Below are 27,029 nucleotides of genomic sequence, written 5' to 3'. Positions count from 1 at the left end.
TATCCACTCAGGAAATGACAAATGTTGGCAAGGACTTGGACAAAGGGGAACCCTTTTGAAATAAGTCACTCAGAGAAAGACAAATACCATATGATTTTACTCATATGTAATTTAAGAAACAAAACAGATGAAGTTAGGGAAAGGGGAGAAAAAATAAAAGAAGATAAAAACAGAGAGGGGGCAAACCATAAGAGACTCCTAAGTATAGGGGACAAACTGAGGGTTGCTGGAGGGGAGGTGGACAGGGAGATGGGGTAAGTGGGTGATGGTCATTAAGGAGAGCATGTGATGTAATGAGCACTGGGTGTTATATGCAACTGATGAATCACTGAACTCTACCTCTGAAACTAATACTACAGTATATGTTAACTAAATTGAATTTAAATTTAAAAAAAAAAATTTCTAAAAAGCTTTAGGGTACAGATATGGAGATTTTCAGAGATTAATAACATAGCTTACTGTCAGCACTTTGCACTTATATTATTTTTGCCTATACCGCTATAATTATTGTAAACAAATTATCATTTAATAAATTGCTATATTGAAATTCTGAAGTTTTACTTGCTCCCTAAAGAAACACAAGATATAAGTACACATCATTGTCTTCTTTTGTAATAACTTTTTATTAAAAAAAACCTTTCTATTTTTTTTAAACTTATTCTTTTAAAATTAAATTATGCATTATTCTAAAATATAAAGTATTTTTCACATATTTAAGCTTAAATCGTTGGTTTAGAATAGGAGATTAAGAAACTTGATTAATCAAACCACAGCTACACCATCTTCATCTAAATATGCCAAAAAAAAATGAAACTGACATTCAGAAAATTCTCTCACTGATGCAAGGGAAGAATCTATTCAAAAGAAATTGGAAAAATCTTTAATTAAGAAATTTTAAAAAGTGACAAAATCTTTCTTTCCCTCATCTTTACAGATGCTTATAATTTAACTTATGGTGTCTTGTGCATCAAACATTTTAAAATACTGTTACGATGCCATTTAAATTATAGCATCCATTTGATACCAGTCATTTAGAATTTGAAATGATTTTGTATTTTAACATTAGTATTAGGAGCTCATTAAAAGCCAAACGTTGTTTGGTTTTGCTTTTAAAACTAGAAATGGACAAAAGTCACGACGGCATCTTATTAAGCATTAAGTTACTGCCTTGCTTGTGGCCACATTGCATATGGCAGAAGAGGTGCAAAAATAGTTGAGTGACTAATGAATCTCTGAACACTTGACACTGGAGAATGCCTGTTGGGTGAAATGTCACAGAAAGAATCATCATGACAGTGCCATTTTCCAACAACACATTAAGAAGTAAATTAATAATTTAGCTGAAAACCATGAAGACTGAGTTAATAGGGCATCCGCAGAATTATGTTTTTGTTTTACAAATGGGTGAATTTATAGATGTGTCTAATTTGTTTTGCTTATGTTCATATGGTGTTTGTTTTAAACACTTCTTATCCACCCTGTTGATGAAGGAGGGTTTCCTGCCATGAGGTAACGGGGATGAGAAAAGGCAATACACCTGACACTGGATAGATAAGATAGAAGGCCGGTTGTCGATCACACAGACCTACAGCACAGGAGAGCAGGACAGCGCATGTCATACACGGCACATGGGTATGGACTGAATCTAGAATATACTGAGCAGGCTTGGGAGGTGGGAGGCAGACTTCGTAGTATCAAAAGGTAGCAGTGATCCCTGGCTCCTGGGGAAGAACGTGACTGGCTTGTTTGAAAAATTTCACGTCTGGCAGGGCCTGAAACCTGCTTTTCAAGGACAATTAGGAACCACACCAGATCCCCTTGGGAAGAAGAGTTGTTTGACTAAGGTTATTATCCCAGAGAGCAGAGGGGGGAGAACTCGCAGTTAGACCTTTGCTTCACCCCATGTCAAGACACACATACTATCGGCCCTTAGTACATCTGCTTCGTCTGATGTGGGGTCATCTTAGAATCAGATCTCAGGGCTCTTCCTGCGCTTATCTTATTTAACAATTAGGATAATGTCCAAGTCAGTAGAGACTGGTGATTCTCAGCATGGACTCTGAAGAAAGGAATCGCAGAAGTCAAATGCAGCTCTGCAACTTCTTAGTTTCAAGACTTTGGGAAAGTCACTCAACTCCCCTGTACCTCAGTTTCTTCATTTGTAAAATGGGCTAAAGATAATACATACTTACCACATAGGGTTGTTTTAAGGATTACATGACTTATTATTTCTAAGCACTTTATAAGTGCTTGGTATATTTATTTTTGAGATAAATGATTAAAAGCATATACAGATTTAATTTATTATTTATTTAATTACGTAGGAAGAAATTACTTTCTGAAAGGGCTGCAATGAAAGGACACAAAAATAAACATTAAAACTGGCAAAGTCTAGGTAACATAGGGGAAACATTGTTGGGGATAATCTTGTGCTGAAAGAAACTACTGCAATTATACTATGAACTTTCTGCCAGTTAATACATGTACTTTTCAAAATTGTAGATGACATAAAGCTAGAGAGATAGTTAGAATTTTGGGTTAATAGAATCAGAATCTAAAACAGTCTCTGTAGTCTTGAATATTGGGTCAAATCTGGCAGAATTAAATTTAACAGAAAAAAATGTAGGTCTTAAACTTGGGGTCCAGAAAGAGGAAATGTATATATACTATAGGATGCAGTTGATTTTACACTCAGTACAAGTCAATTAAGTTTCTCCAAAAAAGCCCATATAAGTTTCATATAAGTTTTGGCTTTATTTATAGGAATATAGTGTCTTTATCCATTAAAGTGATAGTACCACTTTACATTGGTCACTCAGTCTATCTCACTAGTTTCAAAAGGACGTGGAAAAAGTAGGGCATGTTTCAGCAGAGTAACTATGAGACTGAGTTGACTTGAAACTGTCAGGAATGGTAGAAATAATAATGTACCCTGACTCTATAACATTTAGTAGTCTCGATGCACACACATGGCTGAGTACCCAGCGGCAATGCTAACTGCGTTAGAAGACATCCCTCGCTTGCTCCTGACCTCTTTCCAGTTCTTATCCAGTCCTAACTCTTGGCTCTGTCAAAGGCATTCCTGCCCACTCCCCCTTTTTTTAGGACAGGATTTAACTTCTGAGCTTGCTCATTCCCAAACTTTAAATGCATATGCCCTTCTGGATCTTCTTGCTTCAACTATCAGGGGTAGAATTCCATTCCTAGTAGACTCTCAAATGACCCCGTTTACCCCAGGGTTGTGAGTCTGGATCAGATGCTGGAAGCAGCCCCCTACAGACAAACCTAGAGCTAAAGACGGAAGGCTAATGGAGGAGGGGGAGTTCTGGGTAAGGAGGACTGACTTTGTGACAGCTGGAACCCCCTGAAGTTAGAGTGTGCCTTGTCAGGATCTTGTGACCTTCCCATTACTATAGATATTTCAGCAAAAGTTTGTTCTCCCATGTGTGGAACTCCTGAAGCAAAAATGTAAAAATGTGACTATAAATGAAAGGTTTTTCTCTGGGTTTTTATTTTGTTTTTGTTGTTGTTTTAGAGTGTGGAGTTTTACAGCAATTTTTAAAAAGAATCAGATGCCACAAATTTTATGTTTATTACCTTGACGATCAGAAAATAGAGTCAAAGATTTACACATACACAACATGAACATGAGCCATATTTTGTTCAGTTAAGTAAAACATTAGAATTAAATCTGATAATTAAGGTTAAGAGGCAGATTTACTAAGGTACCTGAAATAAAGCATATTCCTCACACGCATTCTTCAGATAATGCTTCATTTTCCACTCATCTATCTTAAAATATAACTTCATCTTCAACTTGTAGTATTTTTGTATTTATTCATTTTCTTTAGGCAGAAATTGATAACATCTTTCCTCAGAAATGGATTATTAAAAGTAACGAAATTGGCTGTTAATATGAGTATTTGAAGTACCAAAGTAAACAAATCTATTACGATGTAGATATAATGCTCTATATTTATTTTATATATCATGACTGTAAAACAGATTCTTCTATCTTATGAACTTTACTAAGAAACCCCTCAACAAATTAGGATATTAAACAATATTAAAGATTACAATTTAGTGGAAGTATATTATGAGGTATTAAGTTCAAAATACAAATTATGCTGAATTATAGATCACAAAAGCCACAAGGGAAAAGCTTCTGCATGGCAAAGGAAACGATCAGCAAAACTAAAAGGCAGCCTATGGAATAGGAGAAGATATTTGCAAATGACATATCTGATATAGGGGTAGTATCCAAATCTTCTTTTTTCTTTCATAGCTCCTGATTCCTTGTTCGCTCTTATTTATTTATTTATTTATTTATTTATTTATTTATTTATTTATTTATTTATTTACTATGATATGCTAGTCACCATACAGTACATCATTAGTTCTTGATGTAGTGTTCCATGATTCATTGTTTGCGTATAACGCCCAGGGCTCCATGAAATATGTGCCCTCCTTAATACCCTTCACCGGGCTAGCCCATAGTATCCAAAATCTTTAAAGAACTTATTAAACTCAACAACCCCCCGAAAAAAAATAATTGGGTTAAGAAATGGGCAAAAGACATGAATAGACATTTTTCCAAAAAAGACATCCAGATGGCTAATAGATGCATGAAAGATGTTCAACATCACTCATTATCAGGGAAAACCATGACCAGATACCACCCCACACCTGTCAGAATGGCTAAAATTAACAACACAGGAGACAACAGGTGTTGGCGACGATGTGGAGAAAGGGAAACCCTCTTACACTGTTGGTGGGAACGTAAACTACCGCAGCCACTCTGGAAAACAGTATGGAGGCTCCTCAAAGATCTAAGACTAGAACTATGCTACGATCCAGCAAGTGCACCACTGGGTATTTACCCAAAGGATACAAAAATACACATTTGAAGGCATACATGCATCCCAATGTTTATAGCAGCATTATCAACAATAGCTAAACTACTGTGGAAAGAGCCTAAATGCCCACCAACTGATGCATAGAATAGAATACTACTCAGCCATCAGAAAGAATGAAATCTTGTCACTTGCAATGAAATGGATGGAGCTACAGTGCATTAGGCTATGAGAAGTTAGTCAATCAGAGAAAGAAAACTATCATATGCAGAATTTAAGAAACAAAGCACATGAACACAACAGGAGAGGGGAAAGGAGAGAGAGAAGGAAACAACCCATAGAAGACTCTTAACTATAGAGACAAACTGAGGGATGATGGAGGGAGGTGGGTGGTGGATGGGATAGATGGGTGATGGATACTAAGGAGGGCAGGTGCTATGAGTACTGGGCATTATTAGTGAAGGATGAACCACTGAACTCTACTCCTGAAACCAATATTGCACTGTAAGTCAACTAAGTAGAACTTAAATTAAAAAAAAAAAAAGCCACAAGAAATGGGTTTTATAAAATATCTTTCATCTGCATCAAAAGACTGATTTTTCTAACAACAAATTTAGAAATTGATTGTGTACACTTTCATTTTGTAATGTAATACTCATTGGATTATTAAACTTTTTTTCTAAAACATGTGTGTTTCAGGTTATGGATTATCACTTGCTCTTTCAGAAGCTAAAAAAAGCAATTGATGTTAGGATGTATTTTGTGTGTCAGATTTTCTCTGCCTTTAACAGTATTGAATAGATATAACATGCACACATACATTTTAAGACTTTAACTCTTATAGTTTTAAAAGAAACACTGAGTAGATTGCTGACTTGTGACAGAGCCAAGATGATAGCCAATATATAGGTATAGAGCCTAAATGCCTTCATAGAAAGCCTTCCTATAGCAGTAGACTCTTCACCTGTGTGCTGACATTCATACCCTGCAAAATAACAATCTGATTTCATTAATCAATCTTCTGTTCTTATAAAATTTCTAACTAAACCTATTATATTAGCCCAATTCTGCTAGTCTGCCTACAGTGCAGAACCATTGTCTTCTAGACATTGACATAGACTTTTTTGTCCTTTGACAGAGCTTAACAGCTTAGATTTGTTTCTTAATTTAACATGTAGTAAGTGGCTATTGAATTAAGCACTGTGTTAGAAACTGAGGAGACAATGGTGGCTATGGTGGTTACTTTTAATGTGCCAATTTGGTGGGGGCACTGTGTCCAGATATTTGGTCAAACATTATTCTGGATGTTTCTGGGAGGGTGTTTTTGAATGAGACATTTAAATCAGTGGACTGCTGATCTTCATAATGGTGGTGGGCCTTATCTGATCAGTTGAAGGCCTTCACGGAGAAAAGGTTGACCTCCTCAGAGCAAGAAGGAATTCTCTAGCAGACAGCCTTAGGTATTCACCTGAAATATTGGTTCTTTTTGGTTCTCCAGCTGACTGCCTTTGGACTTAAGCTGCAACTTTTCCTAAGTCCCCAATGTGCCAGACTGCCCCATCAGATTTTGTACTTGCCACCCTCCACAGTCATGTGATCCAATTCCTTAAAATAAGTTTTTTAATGTTTATCTCGTTATATAGATACAGAAAATCACACAATCCAATTTCTTAAAATAATTCTCTTTATGTATCTATATCTATATCTCTCTCTCCATATATATGTGTGGAAAGAGAGAGGCAGAGAGAGATTGATCTGTAGATAGGTATATAGATACATAGATATACAAAGATTTGTTTTAAGGAATTGGGTCACGTGATTGTGATCTATATCTATATGTACATCTGTTTCTCTGGAGAACCCTGACTAATACAGTGACTGAAACATGTTTTTAGGCCATATGTATGCAGGGAGAATAATGCAGGAAATCTACTTTAACTGCAGTGGTGTTTCTGAAGAGAAGTTGTTAAAGCTTTGTCTTGAAATCTATGTGAGACTATAGGAAGTGGAGGAGTCAGTTACTATAAGAGAAGAATGGCAGCATGTACAACAAAAAAGAGAAATGATAGCACAGACTTGAAAAATATAATAGTTGTTTTGCTGGAAAATTCAAGGTAGATGAGAGACAAGTAATGAGTTATACGTAATGGCCCTTTAAGTCAGCTGAACAACACATACTTTCTCAATGATACACACGGAGCCAGACAGAATAACTCCATCGGAAACAACTACCCTAGTATAAAATATTCCCTTCTCTTTCCATTCGATTCTTTGTTGTTGATGGTCGGCTGTGTTTTCCCTGATACTTAGACCCACTCTCCTCCTTGCCCCCATGTTCATTTTGACTTGTCCTAGCACATCAAAGGGTTATCTAAACAGGGCTCTGGGAAGTGCTGATTTTTATTTTCACTGCTAAAATTTCATGTAGTCAGCTTTCTTTCCTGACCACTGCGTATATGGGAAGTCTTTTGTGATATGATCGGAAACCAGCAAAAGATGCAATGGTCACTGTCCTCCATGTCTTTAAGGGTACAGCACTGTTTAAGTTAAGTCTGAAAAGGGGACTCGAAAATGGAACAAACACGATGATCATGACCATTTATTTCCACCTTGATCTGCATCAATCTATAGGCCGAACTTTTTACACTGATGGTAGAGCTCATCATATTCCACTAAATAGAATGAAATATTTCAGAATGAAAGTATTAAAATCACTACGAGATAAAAATCAATAGCCTGCCATACAAGGAAAATGCTATTAAATAGGATTTCTGTTTTTAAAATAAATATTAGAGTTAGATCCATAAAGTAAAATGATTTGTTGTAAATTAACAGAAAGAATAGGTAGATTTCAGAGTAATTCTGTAAGTAATGTCACAGAACCACCCTCCTAAGCTAACTAATTAGCTCATTAAAGCATTCCATCTCATTGAAAAGCCGGTTTTTTTTTCTTTTCTTTTCTTTTTTCTTTTTTTTTCTAAGATTGTCAGCTGTGTGATTGAATGACATGCAAAATCTCTTGGTATTTTATGGATATGTGATCCTTGGCATTCAATAATGAAACTGCTCTTCTGTGTTTGTAGAAGAAGACCATTCAATTTTCATGGAAATGTCAGAAAGATTATATTGTGTTTTTTTCTATTTATTTTTATTGTTTTGGTCTGGGATATAGTTGAAAGCCTGTCAGTAGTGTCCTTTGCAGTTACTTCAAAAGCCATAAAACAATTGGTACAACCTGAAAATGCTGATTTATTGTTGATGCCAAAAGATAGGAATCTTTCAAAATAAGAAATAATGTGAGATCCATAAATTTCTAGTTTAAGATAATACATTTAAAAGTTTTGACTATCTTTCTATTTATTTTATATTGGTTTCCTCAAACCTCTAATAAAATTTCATCTGGTGGGCTTTCCATATACAGAAAAAGTGAATAGGTCCTCTGTAATTATTATATAGGTTAAGTACTTATATATTATAAGCATTCAATAAATGCTTAATGAGCAAGTGAATAAAGAAAGTGATTAATATATTAATATTTGGAGAGTTCCCTTCACCTTAACTACCCTCTGATTTCTTTCCCATTATCCTTTTTCTTTCTTTCTTTCTTTCTTTCTTTCTTTCTTTCTTTCTTTCTTTCTTTCTTTCTTTCTTTCTTTCTTTCTTTTTCTCTTTCTTTCTTTCTTTGTCTCTTTCTTTCTTTCTTTCTTTCTTTCTTTCTTTCTTTCTTTCTTTCTTTCTTTCTTTCTTTCTTTCTTTCTTTCTTTCTTTCTTTCTTTCCTTTCTTTCTCTTAAGTAAGCTCCATGCCCAGCGTGGAATTAATGTGGTGAAACATTGCACCCTGCCCATTGAAACGCAGGGCTTGAACTCACAACCTGGAGATCAAGACCTGAGGTGAGATCAAGAGTTGGATGCTTAGCCAACTGAGGCACCCAGGTGCCCTTCTAATTATTCTGAATGCCTTTTCCATGAAATAATTTATTATATCTCAAATTCAATTAGTTTCTATTTCATTTTAACCAATAGTACATTATTTAGCACTCTACCACAATTATTTTTTAATATATTTAATCTACAGATCTTAACATTTTTTTGAGTTCTAATATGTGTTACTGTATGGGAGGTTAACACTGTAGGAAGGAAGAAAGGGTAAAAAAGAGAGCACTTAAGGGAGCAGCCAAAAAAAAAAAAAAAAAGTAGAAATGGGCAAGCAACCTACTGATGAAAGGGACCCATGAGTTACTTGTCCTTTCCTACATTTAGTCAATTGTAAATGTTTGTGAACATATAGAGGAAGATAATGATGAATAAACACTATGGCAGGTGTTAACACATGTATAAGCACAGGGTAGGTATTATATAGAAGGGTCACACAGCCCAGTTTGTTGGGTTAGAAATCACTACCTAGAGGGTATGACGCCTTGAAATGTTGTATTAATGGAGGAGTATGACAGAGATTGTTAATTATGCCCAACTTCTACTTCCCTTTTTACTTTTAGTGATAAACGCCCTGGTACTGCATCATCATTATCAGGACACAAGACCACCCATATACAGACCATGACTCCAGCTAAAGAGTTGACCAAGCTCTCATGAATGCAATCTGAAGAGTGTTTCACCACATCACTTCCTTAAACAGAGAAAACATGCATGTGATTGTGAGCTAACTTTGAACCTAAGGTAAAGCACAATACCCCAGAAAATGATGAAACAAGACAGAAGGAACTTAGGATAAACTAAAGGAGCAAAAGTAAGTATAGGATGTTGTGGGGATATATGGGAACATGTAAACTAGTCTTGTCAGGTTAGGGATGGCTTTTACTTTCCCTGGAGTTTGCCTGCCTTTGGACTCCTACATGAAGAAGAAGGGGGGAGAAACAACAACAACTAAACTTCTATTTTTTTTTTTTTCTTTTGACAATGTATTTTTGGTTCTTTTGGCCCAACCTCTTAGCCCATATTCAATAAAATAAAGAAGGGGATAAAGAACTTATGCAAAGTTCCCAAGATGACTGGGAACAAGACAAGACAATCAAACAAGACAATTGATAGCTTTAGTGTCCAGACTGCTGACTACCTCTTCATTCTCCTTCTGGCATATACTTTTATGTGTCCCCCACATCCTTTGGAATAACTAATACACATATTTGCATTCCTGATTCTTTTCTTCTTCAATTCCAATGGTCTTTTCTCCCCCATATTAAAAAAAAAAAAAAAGGAATTTGTTTGTCTCCACTTGTAATTGCAACACCTTTGAAATCTACACTTTGTGTCTCCTACTCTCTTATAAGCATCTGCTCTCCTGCTAATTATGAATCTAATAAGGATTACACTTTTGATGGTTCACTTGTAAGAGCCCCATCCAAGTCCCTGGTAAAGTCCCAGCAACAAGGTCTCATATTTTTGTAGAAGTTTAAAAAGCATTCTCTTTTGCTCTTATTCAAGGAGGGGGCCCCCAAAATACAAACTTTAGAGCCCATAAAACCACCATCTTCTCTGACCCCACTGTGACAAGTCTTGAACATTTTTGGAACTTCCAACCCATTCACTCATCCACTTTGCATTGCCCGTTGTAGCTTGCTGTACCTCAGTGCCCATTAATTCCCACCACCAAGTGTGGATTCCAGGCACTTTGCCCATGATCACTCCCCTGTCAACATCACCAAACTTGTTCCTATCCTTCTCAAGAATATAACCTCATTAAATCCCAAACATTCAAGTATTCAAGCACCTGACTTCTCTAAAGTAAATTAAATAAACATAACGTGAAAAATCACATTGTTTCACTATTAAATTTATGAACATGGGCATTTAAGGAGAGCTCCATCGTATCTGGTAGCTCTTCACTTTCAAGTTAACTCTTCCATGCTAGATGCTTCTTCCCTCTTTCTTCATTTCCTACCAAACTTAGGTGTCACTTCCTTTTAAGAAATTACGAATAATCAGACAAAACCTGTCTTACCTGTTATCAAATTTGCACAACTATAGGCATCTGGATATGACATTTGTCCTTTTCTTACTACAGTGGAAGGAAGGCTATCCGATAAGAGGTTGATTCATCACTCCACTCCCATCTCAATTCTTAAGGATTTAGCTTCCGCACATAATCTCCCTTCTACCCCATCAGTTCCTCCATCACTATTGGATAATTCCCACAAACTTAAAAAAATCAGCTTTTTTGTCTGCTTTAATAAAATAAGACCTTAGTTTATGAATACCACTTATCCCAGTGACTGCCTTTCTCTTTCTTTTCAATTTAATTACCACACCATTTACTGAACACCCCATCAACTTCTCATTTATTTGCAGTGCATGTTGAGTCAGGTTTGCATATATTTATGGACAGATTTCTTTTTTAATTCTGCATTTTTTGGCTCTTTTATTATAAATAAACCAACATTTTTTTTTTATTACTAGAGCTTTTTATAAGTATAGTTGACCCTTGAACAGCATGGGGTTTAGGGGTACTGACCCCCCAGGCAGTCAGACATCTGCATATAACTTTTGACTCCCCTGAACTTCACAACTAATAGCCCACTGGACCTTACAGTTTAAACCCGTGTTGTCCAAGGGTCAACTATACTGACTTATGATGATGGGAATTCAGCACAGCCCAAGGGTTATGTGCAAGGACTCTAGATGCAAACAGCTGGGTTCAAAGCCCAGTTACACTGTTAACCACCTGCACAATCTTGAGGAAGTTAAAATCTGTAACTCACTTTGCGTATATGAAAAAAAAAAAATTGAGTTAATAACTGTACTACCTAAGATTTTGGGGAAGACTAAAGAGAAGTACTATTTAAGTATTAGCTATTATTTCATTATTGCAATTATTTTGATAATTTCTGGTGTTTTACTTTTCTATATGAATTTTAGAATTAGCTTATTTGCCATGCAAATTCTTTTAGGATATTTTTAAATCAATATTTAGGGTTCCTTATTATGACTATGGAAATATCAGCTACTATTAATCAGTTACTTGCTTTCCCTTGAGTTAATACTTACTTCTTTTTTTTTTTTTTTAATAGCTCAATTCTCTGTTTTACTAAAAAAATACTGTATAATTTTCTGGTAGAATTAAAATCTGATTTTTGTTGTTTCAGATATGAATTATTTGGTCTTTTAAAAAACATTTTTATTTTGCCAACTTCCTCCTAGAATCCTCCCTTGCCCCCATTCCAATTTATATTATTTGAAGACCTGGTTTCTGATATGTTTCATCCTGGGACCTCCATTAACCATCATACCATGAATTCCACTCGTATTTCCTGTATTTGGAGATGATCTTTTCTCATTCTTTTGTCTTTCCTTTTACTGGTCAGTGTCTTTGGTTTCATCAAGTGTGTTTTACATTTGCTTTCTGAGAAGGGGTGTGTGAGGACTGAAAATTTTGTTTAATATCTTGATTGACAGTTTGCTCAGTATAGAAAGTGCTACATTGGAAAGATTTCCTCATAATTTTGAAGCCATCAATGCATGACCTTTAGCTTCCAGTATGGCTTTAATAAATTTGATGCTCATCTGATCTTTCCATTTGTGCTCTTTTCTCCCTCTGCCTGAAAACTGTGGATTTTATTTTTATAAATGTTCTGAAATTTCATATTGATGTGACCTGGAACTTGTCTTTTTCTTCTCTTCCCTTTCTTCTTTGTTCTCCTCTCTTAACTGCAAATCCCTGTCTTTCAGCTCTGTTAAACTTTCTTACTGTAATGGCCAATTTTCTTTCTTTCGAGTTTCATCACTTTTGCTTGAGGTATTTCTGTTGTTTGGTGCATAGAGATTTAGGATTATGTCTTCTTGGTGAATTGACCCCTTAATTATCATGTAATGTCCCCCTTTATTACCAGTAATATCCTTTGTTCTGTAATATATTTGGTCCAATATTCATCCAGCCATTCCACATGGCTTATATTAGTGCTTACATCATAAATCATTTTTAATTTTTAAATTTTATCTTAATTATGTTTTACATTTAAAGAAGGTTTGTTATAGACAGCATACAGCCTGGTCTTGCATTTTTTCCCCTAGTCTGACATGACTGTCTTTTAACTGTGTTTCAACCCTTTATATTTAATGTAATTAGCAACACAGTTGATACTTGAACAACCCAGGTTTGAACAGTGTGGGTCCATTTACATGTGGATTTTTTTCAAAACATCCATTACAGTACTGTAAATCTACTTTATCTTCCTTATGATTTTCTTAATAAAATTTTTTCTCTAGATTACTTTATTATAACATACTACAATACACATACAAAATACATATTATCAACTGTTGTGTTATTGGTAAGGTTCCCAGTCAATAGTTTGTTATTAGTAAAGTTTTTGGGGAATAAAAAGTTATACATGGATTTTTACTGCATGTGTTGGGGGGGTTGGCACCCCTAATCTGCTGGTTGTTGAAGGGTCAACTGTATATTGAATTGAAATCTACCATCCTGCTATATATTCTCTATTCTACCTGTTCTTAATTCTTTTTTCTTTTTGCCTGTTAAAAAAATTACATATTTTCTATTACTTTAATCCATCTTTATTACTGGCATGTTAATTACAACTGATTTTAATTGATTTTAGGTGCTACCTAGCATTTACAACAGGCATCTTTATCACAACTTTTTATTAATGTTCTACCACTTCATGCATAGTATAAGACCCTTGTAGCAATATCCTTCCAATTCATCTTTCCTATCCTTGCACTACATTTTTTATACATTTTACTTTTACAAATACTTTAACTCTACTAGAATTTGTTACTATTTATCTTTAGGTCAAGGATCAGTACTCTGTTCTGTAAAGGGCCAGATAGTAAATATTTTTGGCTTTACAGGGCATAATATTTCTGTCACTACTCAACGCTGCTGTTGTAGGGTGAAAACAGCTATGGCCAATTCATAGATGATTGGGTGTATCTATGCTCCAATCGAACATTATTCACTAAAGTAGGCAGTGGGTTGGGTTTGACCTGCAGGTAGTTTACTGACCAGTCCTTCAGATGATTATATTTTAAGCAGATTAAAAATAAGGAAAGATGTCCTCAACATTTACTTTTATTTTTACCATTATAAGGTGGAATTTTCAAAAAAAAAATTGCACGTAATGTCAAATGTCCATCCGTCATCTTAGTTCTTGAAACAAGCCTGCTCCCAGCGAATTTTCTCAACCTTTGTTTCTTTTAGAAAATCCTTTTTTGTTGTTGTTGTTGGGGAAGTTGACTTTTGAAAGATATTTTTACTTGATATAGAATTCTGGGTTTTGGGGTTGTTTTCTCTTTATTCAGTACATTAGTTATGTCTCCCCATTTTCTCTGGCTTGTATAGTTTCAGACAAGCATGGTATAATTCCTACCTTTTTTTTCTGTAAGTAGCACTTAACGAACTTCCTCTTTTTCTCTTTCTCTTTCCCTATTTCTACGTGTCTCTCTCTTTCTTTCTTCCTGCTAGTCTTTAAGACTTTATCTTTGGTTGTAGCACTTTGACTATGAGATGTATTTTTGTCTTTATCATGATTTGGGTTCTTTGATTTTTTGGGCATTAAGGGATTGATGTCTTTTACTAATTTTGGAATATTTCCACCCCCTTCTCCCATTCTATGTCTATATTACACTTTTCTTACACTGTTTACTATTGTCCCACCATTTTTGGAAGATGGGTGCTCCTACAAACACACATGTGATTCCCCTCCCCCTCTTATTTGTTTGATATTTTCTACAGTTTTGTCTAGTGGTGTTGATAAGCCTGAAAAGAAATCCCCTAATTTTTCTCTCATGTTTTTTTTTCCCAGCATGTTGACTCTTTCATGGTTTCCATCTTAGCTGAAATTTCCCAAGTTGTTCGCTTTTTCTGCTAGACCTCATTTGAAGAGTCACTGCTTGTACCTTTTCTGCCAAAGGTAAAGCAGTCTTCGTGATGTTTCTCCTGGAAGGACACTGACCCACACTGGAATTCATTTTTCTTGGTTATCATCCGACTTCAACTCTCTGATAGGCTCAAGGAAAGTTATGCTTCTGTAGATTATCTGGTTTTATTCTTGAGGATTGTATTAGAGTGCTGTTTTCTCTTGTGTCTTTTCACAAGTGGAGCCAAATTCTCCAGGTTCTTTTATTATTTTTTGAATAATATTATTTTCTTCCATATTTTATGTTCTCTTTTTACAGCTCTTATTTGGATTTTGTCTCTCTTGGACTAATTTTTCTTGATATTTTGAACTATATTATGTGAGATTTTCTTTATTTTGTCTTCTAACAATATTACTGAATTTTGTATCTGGGGTGTTACTGTTCATTTCCAATAAATTTTCTTTGTTTTCAGAATTTTTTTCTTGTCTAACTTATCGTTTATTTTGGGGAGCTGTTAATATTTTTCTTAATGAGTATACTGATTATATTTATTTTGAAATATTCCTCTGTTCCATGCATTGTCTTTGGTTTCTATATTCTCATTTTTTTTGTATGTCTTATTTTTAAGTGTTTATTAAATTTACATTTCTCTCTTCAACAATGAGACATTAAAATGCAGATAGAAGGCTCTGAGGGTAGAAGAGGGAAGAGGGCTCTGGATGTTTTCACAATTCATAATATACTAGAAATGTTGTACCTTCACATTCACCCATGGCTGGTATTCTACATCTAGAACCTCTATTGTTAAACTGACACCATAAGTTAAATATGTAGCCTGCTCTTGGGATTGACAGAGCAGTCTTCTAATCGACAGGGTGGGAGAAGAGACCTTACACCTTAATTAGGCCTCATAAAGTCTTTAATCCTTGAGCTTTCAGTCCCAATCTATATTCCTGCCATCAGTGCTGATTTCATGTCTAACCTGTGAGTCTTGAGTTCTGGGATGCAAATCAATTTGCTTAATATTGACTTCATCACTTGTTGGCATGAATTTCCCCCTTTTTCACCCTTCAGGTACCACTCATCCATCAGGTTTATAATTTCCAACATTTTATGCACATTTGTTCTTGTTGTTTCTCATTCTTTTCAACTTTGTGGTTTAATGCATTTTAAAGAATTCCTTAATTGTGACATTAGTGACATTTTTGCACAGAGGTAAAAGTATAAATTTTCAAAATGCAGTATTTAACTGAAAGTTCAGAGTATGTTTAGCTCTGTTAAATTTAATCTTGTGGTTTCTGTCCCTCTGTGCATTTGGCCAAAGATTTCAGTCACAAGTTATATCATTGTCTTAGATTAAGTTATCTGAAAATAGATACCCAGATGGTGAATTGCTTGCAGAAGGTTTACTGGGAGTATATTCAGAAGGTACATCTGTAAGGAGACTAGAAAAGCAGGACTGGGCAGAGAGAAAATCAAACTTGCAATGTGAGTGATCCAGGACGAAAATCCCGTTTAGAATCTGCTTCATAGACCATTTCTTAAGACTAGGAGTTTTCTGGAAATAGACTCTGAGATGAGAAATTTATGGAAATTTCCTTCACTAGATGCTCCTATTAGGAAACTAGGTCACAAATAGTGAGCATAGAGAGCAGGTAACACTATGGATCCAATGGGGAGCTCAGAACTTGGTCCTTTATAGATGTCCCAAGGCAGGACATGGGATCATAGATTTCATATCCCTTCATCAGCTATCTAGCCATTGACCAAGCATGGCCTTCCAGGAGGGGACACCACCTTGGATGATACAAGTCTCTGAGGCTCAGTGGAATTCCCAGGGAAAGACAGCAATGTATAGCTGATAGATCCTAGTCCTGAAAATTGGGAAATTGGTGGGTTGCCTTCTAGAAGGACATCTTGATAAGCAACAGTATCAATCACAGTAAACACTGCTCACATTGTTTGTATTACCACACCCTGCACCATGTGCACGTTTGTTCTTATTCCTATTCCACTGAAGAGAGTGCAGGAGACGCCAGTTTGTTAGCTCATTTCCCATGGTTTTCAGCAAAGCAGACAGCTACTTGGAAAATTCAACCCTACTTTCCTTTTAGGCTTAAAAACCCTGTGTATAAAATCAGGCCAATCATTACAGATCTGTTTCTTTTGTCCTTGAGTTTCAGCCAAAGATTTTTAGTAGTTTTCAAACTTAGGTAATTTTGCAGTCAATTCCCTTCCCTATACCTGGGGCTGCAGGCAACTACTAAACTACTTGTAAACGTAAAGTAATTTTGATAATTCCAGAATTCCAAATAAATGGAATTGTGCAATAAGTGTTCTTTTGTTTGCTTTTTATCACTCAGCATAATATTTTTGAATTTGTGCATGCTGTTGGGTATATGAAGAAGTTATTTCTTTTTATTGCTGAGAATCATGCCATTTTGTCGATGTATTACAATGAGCTTATCAATTAAAATGATAAAAGGCATTTGACTTCTCTCCAGTGTGGGGATATTATGAGTAAAGCTGTTATTACCAATAGTGTGTGTTTTGTGTAGGCATTGTTTTCTACTTCTTTTGGGAAATTATCTGTGTGACCCTTCACAGCTAAGCCACTTTTTTTGTATTTCTTAAGCAAAATCTAGCCATATACAAGAATTAGCATTGTACTTCATGTATATTTAGATGAAAGAAAACTCTTACTGTAAGGGTTTTGGTAGTAAATATTTTAGAGTTTTCTGGCTGCAGGATCTCAGTAGCAACAACCCAACCTTACTATGGTAACACAAAAACAGACATAAAAAATATGGAAACAAATGAGTGTGGCTAAAACCCATATACATAAACAGAAGGTGGGCTCAGTTTAGTCCATGAGCTTTATAGTGTTCTGGCTTGCCTCCCAGTCTAGATATACATCTATACAAATTCAAAACAACAAGAATTATTACAAATTTTATAATATTCCTGGATTATAAATATGTGCATTGATTTTTAAGTATTCACATAAACATGAATTGGACAATACACAGATGCCAGGAAATGACTGCTTGGTGCTACCAGAAAATGATGTTTCAGTATTCATCTGAGAAAATGGGTGTGACAGATAAATGTCTTCATCTTGTCTCCTACCTAACTATTCCTGCTGCTCAAATCCTTCTCACACACTGGGGTGGCATCTATTTTGGACTCTGACAAGGGTATAACTCATAAACCTCTATGACATTCAAACACAGGCCCCTTTAGTCTTAAGGACATAGGGCAAGAGAGGTGGAGAAGCATTGCCCTGGGGTTTAAACACCATTTGTCTCAAGAACAGGTATTTATGGTGATAAGCTGTCCTGTGCCAGTGCTGCTTGTCATATTCTGAGTGATAAAGGTGGGCATAACTTTAATAGATTTATTGTTTGTGTGTTTATGATATACAGACTTTCCTAAGTGGTGGGGCTCAAGGCAGTGGCTTTCTGTTGCCTGAGTCTAAGGGCAGTGCTAATAGAAAAAGAATAATCTTATAAAAACATAAATCAGGCGATGACTCCCTGTTACTTAATACCTTCCGGTATATTTCTGTAACATGTAAAATGAAATCCATATTCCTTACCATGGCACCAACGCTCCCCATGTGGTAGAGAACCAAAAAAAAAAAAAAAAAAAGCAAATTGTTCTCGTTTTGTTTTCCCCTAGCCTACCATGTTCCAGCCTGCTGGCCTCCCTTCTTTTTCTTTAAGAAATAAAGGGGAGAAAACAAGCAAACGAACTAATCTTTCCAAGTAAAAATATTTCTGTCCCTTTGATTTCTGCACTGTAGGGCCCAGAACACTGTCTAGTAAACAGTAGGTGATCAATTAGCATTTTTAAATAAACGAGTGAGAAGATTTTATGAAAGCAAAACAAGGAGGGGAGTTTTCCCTGTTGATGGAATGGTTTGAGCACATTCTTAGTGGCATGAAATTTATATTTTGTTTTAAAGAATGACTAGCAAGACTGCAGTAATGAGATTTGAAAGAAGAAGCTTATTATTACATACTAAGGTAATTAGTGATGATTTCATGGACAAGATGGGGAATCTATAATATTTACAGCAGTGTTTATGCCTTAGAATTGTATAATGCTCTGCAGTTTCCAAGTATCTTCACATCTGTAATCTCATTTACGCAAGGTCTCTGCTTTTCTAACTTAATGGAGGCCAGGGATGCATGAAAGCTTAATTAGAGACAGAAGGAAAACACTTTCTTCTTTCAATGATCCATATGTGTCTGTGAAAGAACAAAAAGACTTTTTTTTTTTTTAAAGAATCATCCTAAAACTTGCAATTTTATTCATTTCTGACAATGGGGAATGGCTATAGTTGCCAACTCACAAGTCTTCCCAAGTAAGCAGTTGAGTAAGGAGCCAAATGTCTTGTCTGTGAAAAAAATAATGTATCCGCAGTAAGGCATCTGAATGCCACCTCCGGATAAGAAGGAAATGAGCATGTGTTCATTTGATCTAACACTTTAAATGTTATCTCTCACATTGCTCTCCCAAGACTCATTAGCCTGTGTTTCCAGAGCACCTCTGAGCATGACGGCTCATACCCATTTGCAATTAAATACATATATGCACACTTAAACGTGAATTAAAAACAATTACTCAGTCCATATAGGTAACTAGAGTTTTCTTTTTTCTTAGAAGTGTATGTTCACTATTTTTAAACTGGCCAGAAGATTGCTTGAAAAGAACCAGGCATAGTTTGCAAAATGCCTTTACTACCCTCAGGACAAACTAATAAAGAAAGAGAATTTCATTAGTTAGGTGGAAAACCATCATATGCTATGTCAGGAAATATACTTCCTTGCATATGCACAGAATGTCCCCTTAACGAGGACATTTTACCTAACAAAATGTCTACCTAAATCAACCTTACTCATTCCTCCTTCCCTCCCTCCCATGAGTAAATTTCCTCTAATCTTCCTGGAGGAAAAGTGGATCATACTGAATTTGGTAATAATGATTTTGTTTCTTACGGTGTTAGGCAACTTCTTTGTTCTTCAGTGAATTCCTTCAGACCTTTCTCTTGTGATCACTGGGATTTTACTATTTTGTTTCAGGAACTATAGTTTTAACGGAAACATCTTTTTTGGAATTCCCTGTGGTTACCTTACAACAGTTACCTAAAACCCTGCGATCTTAAGGCTAGAAAGAAATACAATGGTCATGTTCAGAAATTAAATTAAAGCATTATTCATCTCTGTATTCTCCGTAATCACACAAGTGGAATACAGAATTATCCTTTCTGTAAACTACAGTATTTTCTGCCTTTATTATACACATGATGCTTTATTATCTGTATCTAGGTACTGTTTTATGTATGTGCACACACACAAAAAAACTGTACAACACCGGGTTTGATATGTTTTCATATTTTGTCCATTTTGACATAGTCTGTATGAAAATAATATTTTTGTTAAATTAATAGCTATGATAATGTGTGACTACTATTGGGTTTTGTATTCAATTCTGAGTTCTGAGAAGCTAGGGGATATATAGTCTTATCACAACATAGTTTTTCCATCCTTACCACAGTGTTTGGCATATGTAAAGCTATTTAACTAAAAGTCTTGAAAAATTATTGTATTCTGGGCACTAATCTAAGTATTTTGCCTCTATTTGCTCACTTAATATTTAGAATTTCCTTTTGAGCTATTATACAAATGAGAAAATAAGCCGAAGGAAAGATAAAGTAAGTAATTTGTTCAAGATTTAGTAGTTAAGTCACAGGTCTAGAAGACATAATGTGTTATTCATAAATATTTCAATAGACAAATAAATTGTGAAAAATTACATAAAAAGCTGAAGCTACTTACCTAACTTTGAAATAAAGGCATATATTTTTATATATTATATATACATATACATATATCTACTAAATAAATAAATAAAATTATAAACCCTGAACAATAGAGATTTTCAAATTAATGAATTACTTAGGATGGCAATTTACTTTTGGTAGAATACTGATATTTTCTATTCAGTCTCCATGGAAGGATGTCACTTTCAACTCATCTTCAAAATAGATCAATGTAAACGATATATCTATGAATAGAAATGAATGATTTTGTTCTCTGTGTAAGGATGACCATCACAGAGACAGTTGCTATTAACTTGTGACCCATTATTGTGATTTGTAATTTGTAAGCTTTTCCTGGAAAGAAGACAGTTGCTATTAACTTGTGACCCATTATTGTAATTTGTAATTTGTAAGCTTTTCCTGGAAAGAGAAGGTGGCTGATTGCCACATGTGAAAATTTTTGTAGTGCCCTACATTGTGAAGATTTGGCAAACCTGTTTTTCTTGGCTCTTTAGGCACACTAAGTTCTACTTAAATTTTAAGATTTAATCCCCCCAATTACATCTATCTATCTATCTATCTATCTATCTATCTATCTATCTATCTATCTATCTATCTCAAGATGTGCAGAACAAAATGAACAAATTGTGAATTTGTTCTGGAGCTGTAAAATATTATATAGAAGCCCTGGTTTCTGCACTGTGTAATTACACACCACGTCCTCCCTAAAACAGAGGCAAATAACTGTGTTTTTCTTTGTAGCATTCTTCCCATCCTCACATCCAGTCTGACAACAGAGGTATAGAAATTAGAGTTCAGTGAAATTGAGTGTCTTGTCCAATGCCAATATTTCTTTAGGTCAAGTTTGGATAATTAATGTTTTTCTCAACCATATTTCACAATTTTTGTGTAATTTTGTCAGCATCTATTAATTTCATTAATTCTTTCATAATTACATTGGAAAATTTTTAAATGTTGCATCATTGCTTTACCTGGATAGCACTTTAATTTCTTCCAGCTTAGACAATGCAAAAAGAATAAATAGAGAAAATATCATAATAATATTTACTTAAACGGCTTCATGGGTATTGTGCTAGGATAAACACTATAAAAATATTGCTTGAAGTTGCTGCTGTATACATGGGTCATCACATTAGATCTTGGTAGAAACATTTGTTTGCACGTGTTCTGTGTAGGAAGCTGGGGAGGAGAGGGGCCTGAAGTTCTGGGTTTTGTTTTGCTTTGGTCCCAGATTGCTTCAGGTCTTAGGAGTCCCTCTGCTGACCAGCATGAAGGAGTCCACAAACCAGTATTGTCAACAGAAGAATCATCTGCTTTACAAACAACCATGAGCTCCCCAAATGCTTCTCACTGCATCTTACCTTCTGCTGTCATGGGAGAGAACCGACTTCACTCAGAGCTGCAATAATGGGAACTTTCCTTGGAGGAGCAGATGGTATTGATGGGGCCATTCACAATGGTTGGGGATCATTTCAAATTAAAACCATGGTCCTTTCTATCTATCATATAATGTTTAACTGTGTCTTCTCCATTATGCCACAGGCATGAAACTCAACTGCAGTTATTGATTTGTTCTCACAGAACATTCAAGTGTTCTAGGTGTGAAATTCTATGCCTTGTGGAAAATGGACTTAAACTATCAACAATGACACTTTCTACCCATCATATTCAAGGGATAAGCTTTTCCATACACAACACTTTTTTTTTATCAGTTGACGGAGGTTGACTTATTAAATACAATTTTAAAGATGTATTTATTTATTTGAGAGAGAGAGTGACAGCACATGTTTGAGTGCAAGGGGGTGGGAGGGAAGGGGGGCCGGGGAGGGGGAAGGAACAGAGGGGCAGGGGGAGAGGGACAAGCAGACTCTGAGCAGAGTATGGTGCCAGACATGGGGTCCATCCCAGGACCCTGAGATCATGATCTGAAACGAAATCAAGAGCCAGCCATTCAACTCACTGAGGCACCCCATTAAATACAATTTTAAATCAGCTTTGTTTTAAATAAAATCTTTCTAAAGTGCTACAGTGTTCCCGGAATTCTTAAACAAGATATAAAAATGTGTTTTTTGAATTGGGGTTTCAGTCGTGAACAGATTTTGATTTTTTTAGTTTGAATATTATGCTCTTAGGTGTTATAGTCTTAATGTCTTTAGATTGGTATACCTGTTTAGTTGTTTAATTTGCCCTTTTTGGGTAGCTTATTAAAGTATAGTTGACATACAACAAACTTCATATATTTAAAGAGAACAATTTAAATTATTGACATAGGTATTAACTTGTGAAATCATCAGCACAATCTAAAAATGACATCTCCATCATGCTGAAAAGTTTCCCTATGTCCTTCCTTTTCTTTTGCCTCTCCCCAGATTATCATCCATCGCCAGACCACTAGTGATTAACTTTTTGCAGTATACATGAGTTTTAGCCTGGGTCTTTTCATTCAGCATAGTTATTTCAAAATTCATCCATGTTGTAATGCATATGTCTTTTAATTTAATTGCTGAGAGGCATTCCACTGTATAAATAGACCACAGCTCATTTATCCATTCACCAGACAATAGATATTTGGGTTGTTTCCAGTTTGGGCTTATTACAAGTAAAGCTGCTATGATCATTTGTGTATGTCTTTGTGTGAACACATGCTTTCATTTTTCTTGAGTTCAATACATGGAAGTGGGATGGCTGGATCATATGGTACCTACATGTAGAATACTTTAAGAATCTGCCAAATGATTTTTCAAAGTGATTGCACCATTTTACATCGTCAAAACCAGTGTAGCCGTGTTCTGGTTTTTCCACATCTTTACCAAAACTTGGTATGGTCATTCTTTCAAATTTGCAACATTTTAATAGGTGTGAAGTTGTATTTCATTATGGTTTTATTTCCATTTCCCTAAAGACTAATGATGTTAAAACATTTTTAAGTACTCATTTTTATCTATTTTCTATTATAAAATGCCTGTTCACATATTTTACTCAATTTTACTGGGTAGTTTGTGTTTGCTAATTATTATTTCGATATTTATTTATAGATTTTGGATACAAATATTTTATTAGATATGGTTTGGAAAGTTTCTCCAGTTTTGGTCAGTATTTTCACTTTATTGACAATGTCTTTTAAAGAGTAGTACTTAATTTTAATGAAGTCCACTTTATCAGGCTTTTTTTCTTTTTTTGTTTTATGGATAGTGCTTTTGGTGTTGTATTCAAGAACACTTGTCCTAACAGAGGGTCTCTAGGTAGTCGCACTGTTGACTTTTGACCCAGATAATTATTTGTCGCCAACGGCTGCTTTGTGCAGTAGTGGATGTTTGCAGGATCCCACTGGATGCCAGTAGCATGTCCTCCCCACTGGAGCAACCAAACGTCTCCAGGTTTTTTCCAAAAGTCCCCCGAGGGACAAAACTGCCCCTGTTGGAGAATCACTGGCCTAACTCAAGATCACAAAAATTTTTCCTATGATTTCTGAAGGGAATTTAACAGTTTTCAGTTTTGAATTTATTTTATTTATTTATTTATTTATTTATTTATTTATTTATTTATTTATAAGATTTTATTTATTTGAGAGAGAGAGACAGAGAGAGAGAGAGCATGAGCAGGGGAGGAAGCAGGGGAAGAGAGGGAAGCAGACTCCCCACTGAGCAGGGAGCCCAATGACATGGGGCTTGATCCCAGGACCCTGAGCTCATGACCTGAGCTGAAGGCAAACACTTAACCGACTGAGCCACCCAGGTGCCCCATCAGTTTTGATTTTATATAAATGATCCATTTTAAGGAATTTTTGCAAATGGTGTGAAAAATGAATCCTGTTTTTGCATATGGATATTCCATTGTTCTAGCACCACTTGATTAAACAAAAATTCTTCTATCACTGAATTGTTTTTACACCTTTATAAAAAAAAAATAACCGTCCTTATATATGTAAGTTTATATCTGTACTGTGCTGTATCCCATGGTTCCATTTGTCTATCAACATCAGTACCAAACTATCTTTATCACTATAGCTTTACAATGACCTGAAATCACATTGTTAGTTTTTCAACCACGTTTTTCTTTTTCAAAGTCTTTTGGCCGTCGCAGGTCTACTACGCAATCAAGTGTTGAGGTGGTCGATTAGGATAACAAGCTAAACTGAAAGTCACAATCAAATGATAATGTAATCAAGAGGCAAAAAAGAGGTGCCTGCTCAGCAGTGTTCTGTTTTCTCCCACAGGACAGCACATGAGGAGGGTCAAGCAGATGCAGTGTAGATGGGGGATTATCTCATTGCCAGTGAGCCTCTTGAGGGGCATGAATCAGCACTGTACCCAGGGGATGTTACATAAAGCCATATTATTATTTACTTCTTTTTTCATGTTAATGGGCTAATTTCATAATGTCACTGATAACTTTAAAAATGGTCGGTTGGGGGAATGATACAGAGACGATATTTAAAGCTGGGCATGTCTGTCAGCACTCTTTAAAATACCTCTGCAATTACCTGTTGAGGTCACAGGTAATGTGACCATCATCCATGAGAAGATGACCTCCAAACACCCATGTAGGTACGGGGCAGTTGCACTGATGCTTTCATGGGAATGCAGCTATGATTACTGTCATCTTGGAAATTCTTCAGCATTGAAGACTATGACATAGGTGTAAGGCATAATGAAGCCAAAGCAACTGGGGGTGATGAAGATCCTGATTTCATGCACATGTCACCATGGATAACATAATTCCTAGAGATACCACATATCTACCTGACATTTTCTAAAGATTTTTCTGTATTCTGGGACGCCTGGGTGGCTCAGTTGGTTGAGTGTCTGCCTTCGGCTCAGGTTATGATCGCAGGACCCTGGGATCAAGCCCTGCATTGGGCTCCTTGCTCAGCAGGGAGCCTGTTTCTCCCTCTGCCTGCTGTTCCCTCTGCCAACGCTCCTCCTGCTTGTCTTCTCTCCCTCTCTCTCTGACAAATAAATAATTAAAACCTTAAAAATTGATTTTTCCGTATTCTGCTTAACTTAGAGGGTTGGGTAAGAAAATTATTTTGATTTCATCTTCATTGTGTTTTGGCTTCATGTTTAAGTCTTACTTAGAATTTAAGTTGAACGGAAGCTATTCAAGGTTTGTGAAAATATCTACTGGTATTTTCAAGATAAGCATGTGAAAACCTTTGAAATCTGTTAAAATTTCTATTCCTTTTTAATTCAGTTTAGAATCTACACAATTCCCAATAAACATCTGATTATATTTTCAAATTGAAGACATTTATTTTAGAATGATGGACTCTGAGTCAATGTAGTTTAAGTCTATGAGCACTCACATTTCATTTGAGAGGAACAACTCAATGCTGGGCAACGGAAATGATGGAATTTTAGCTGTCATTTCTGTATTAGCGCTCGGATTCTTTGCTTGAGTAAATGTAATTTAAAAATAAATCTGACTCTCAGGGAAATGAAAAGAAGTACTCCTGAACTTTCCCTTATCAGTTCACAAGCTCCTTGAGGTATTGTTCTTAAATATATCAAGAAGGGCTATTAGTTTGTTCAAAAAATAGTTCACGGTTGATCCACTGGAGAATTGCTTAGTATTCTTTTTTTTTTTTTTTTAATGTAAAGCATTTGGTGAAATTTATTAAGATTCTTTTCGAGATTTGGAGCCAGAAGTTTTAAATGGAAAGAGACCTTTAGAGTTTATCTAGTTCAGTCTCTTCATTTTACAGATGATTAAGGTAAAGGAGTTCAAAATTGAATGATTAATTGGTAGCAGTTTGTTGTAATGCATAGAGAACCATATTTGGCAGAAACCTGGGTTCTAGTCACATAATTTCTTTGAACTCTGTTTTTCTCATATATAAAGTAGGGAGGTAGAACCTTTTCACATTCATATCTCTTTTGGACTAATTTTATTTTTTTATTATTTTCATTTATTTTATTTATTAATATTTTAATAATTTTATTATTTTTATTTATTTTATTTTATTTTTATTTTAAAAAATATTTTATTTTAAAAATATTCTATTTATTTATTTATTTATTTATTTATTTATTTATTTATTTATTTAAGAGAGAGATAGTGAGAGAGATAGGGAGGGAGATAGAAAGAGCCAGCACAAGCCAGGGGAGAGGCAGAGGGTGAGGGAGAAGCAGACTCCCCACTGAGCAGGGAGCCTGATGTGCGATGTGTGGATCAATCCCAGGACCCTGGGATCACAAACTGAGCCAAAGGCAGACGCTTAACCGATTAAGGCACCCAGGCGCCCCTCTTTCAGACCTAAAACCTATAAGACTTGAGAGGTCAAAGAACCTTTTTACATTTCGTGGTCTTCAATGAATTTTCATAGATAGGAGTTATAACCCTTTTGTTTAATTATGATCTATTTTACTCATTATTTCCTAAATTCAACAAACATTTAATAGGTACTCAAAATTTGAAAGGCATTATGCTAATACTAGCAACCATTTCATTAGTTTGAAATTATATCAAATGAACTCATGTTTATCATATCACT

The sequence above is a fragment of the Ursus americanus genome, chromosome 31 (genome assembly GCF_024610735.1).
Source record: "Ursus americanus isolate L20-20 chromosome 31, mUrsAme1.1.p, whole genome shotgun sequence".
In the NCBI taxonomy this organism is placed as follows: Eukaryota; Metazoa; Chordata; class Mammalia; order Carnivora; family Ursidae; genus Ursus; species Ursus americanus.
This window is presented reverse-complemented; position numbering follows the sequence as displayed.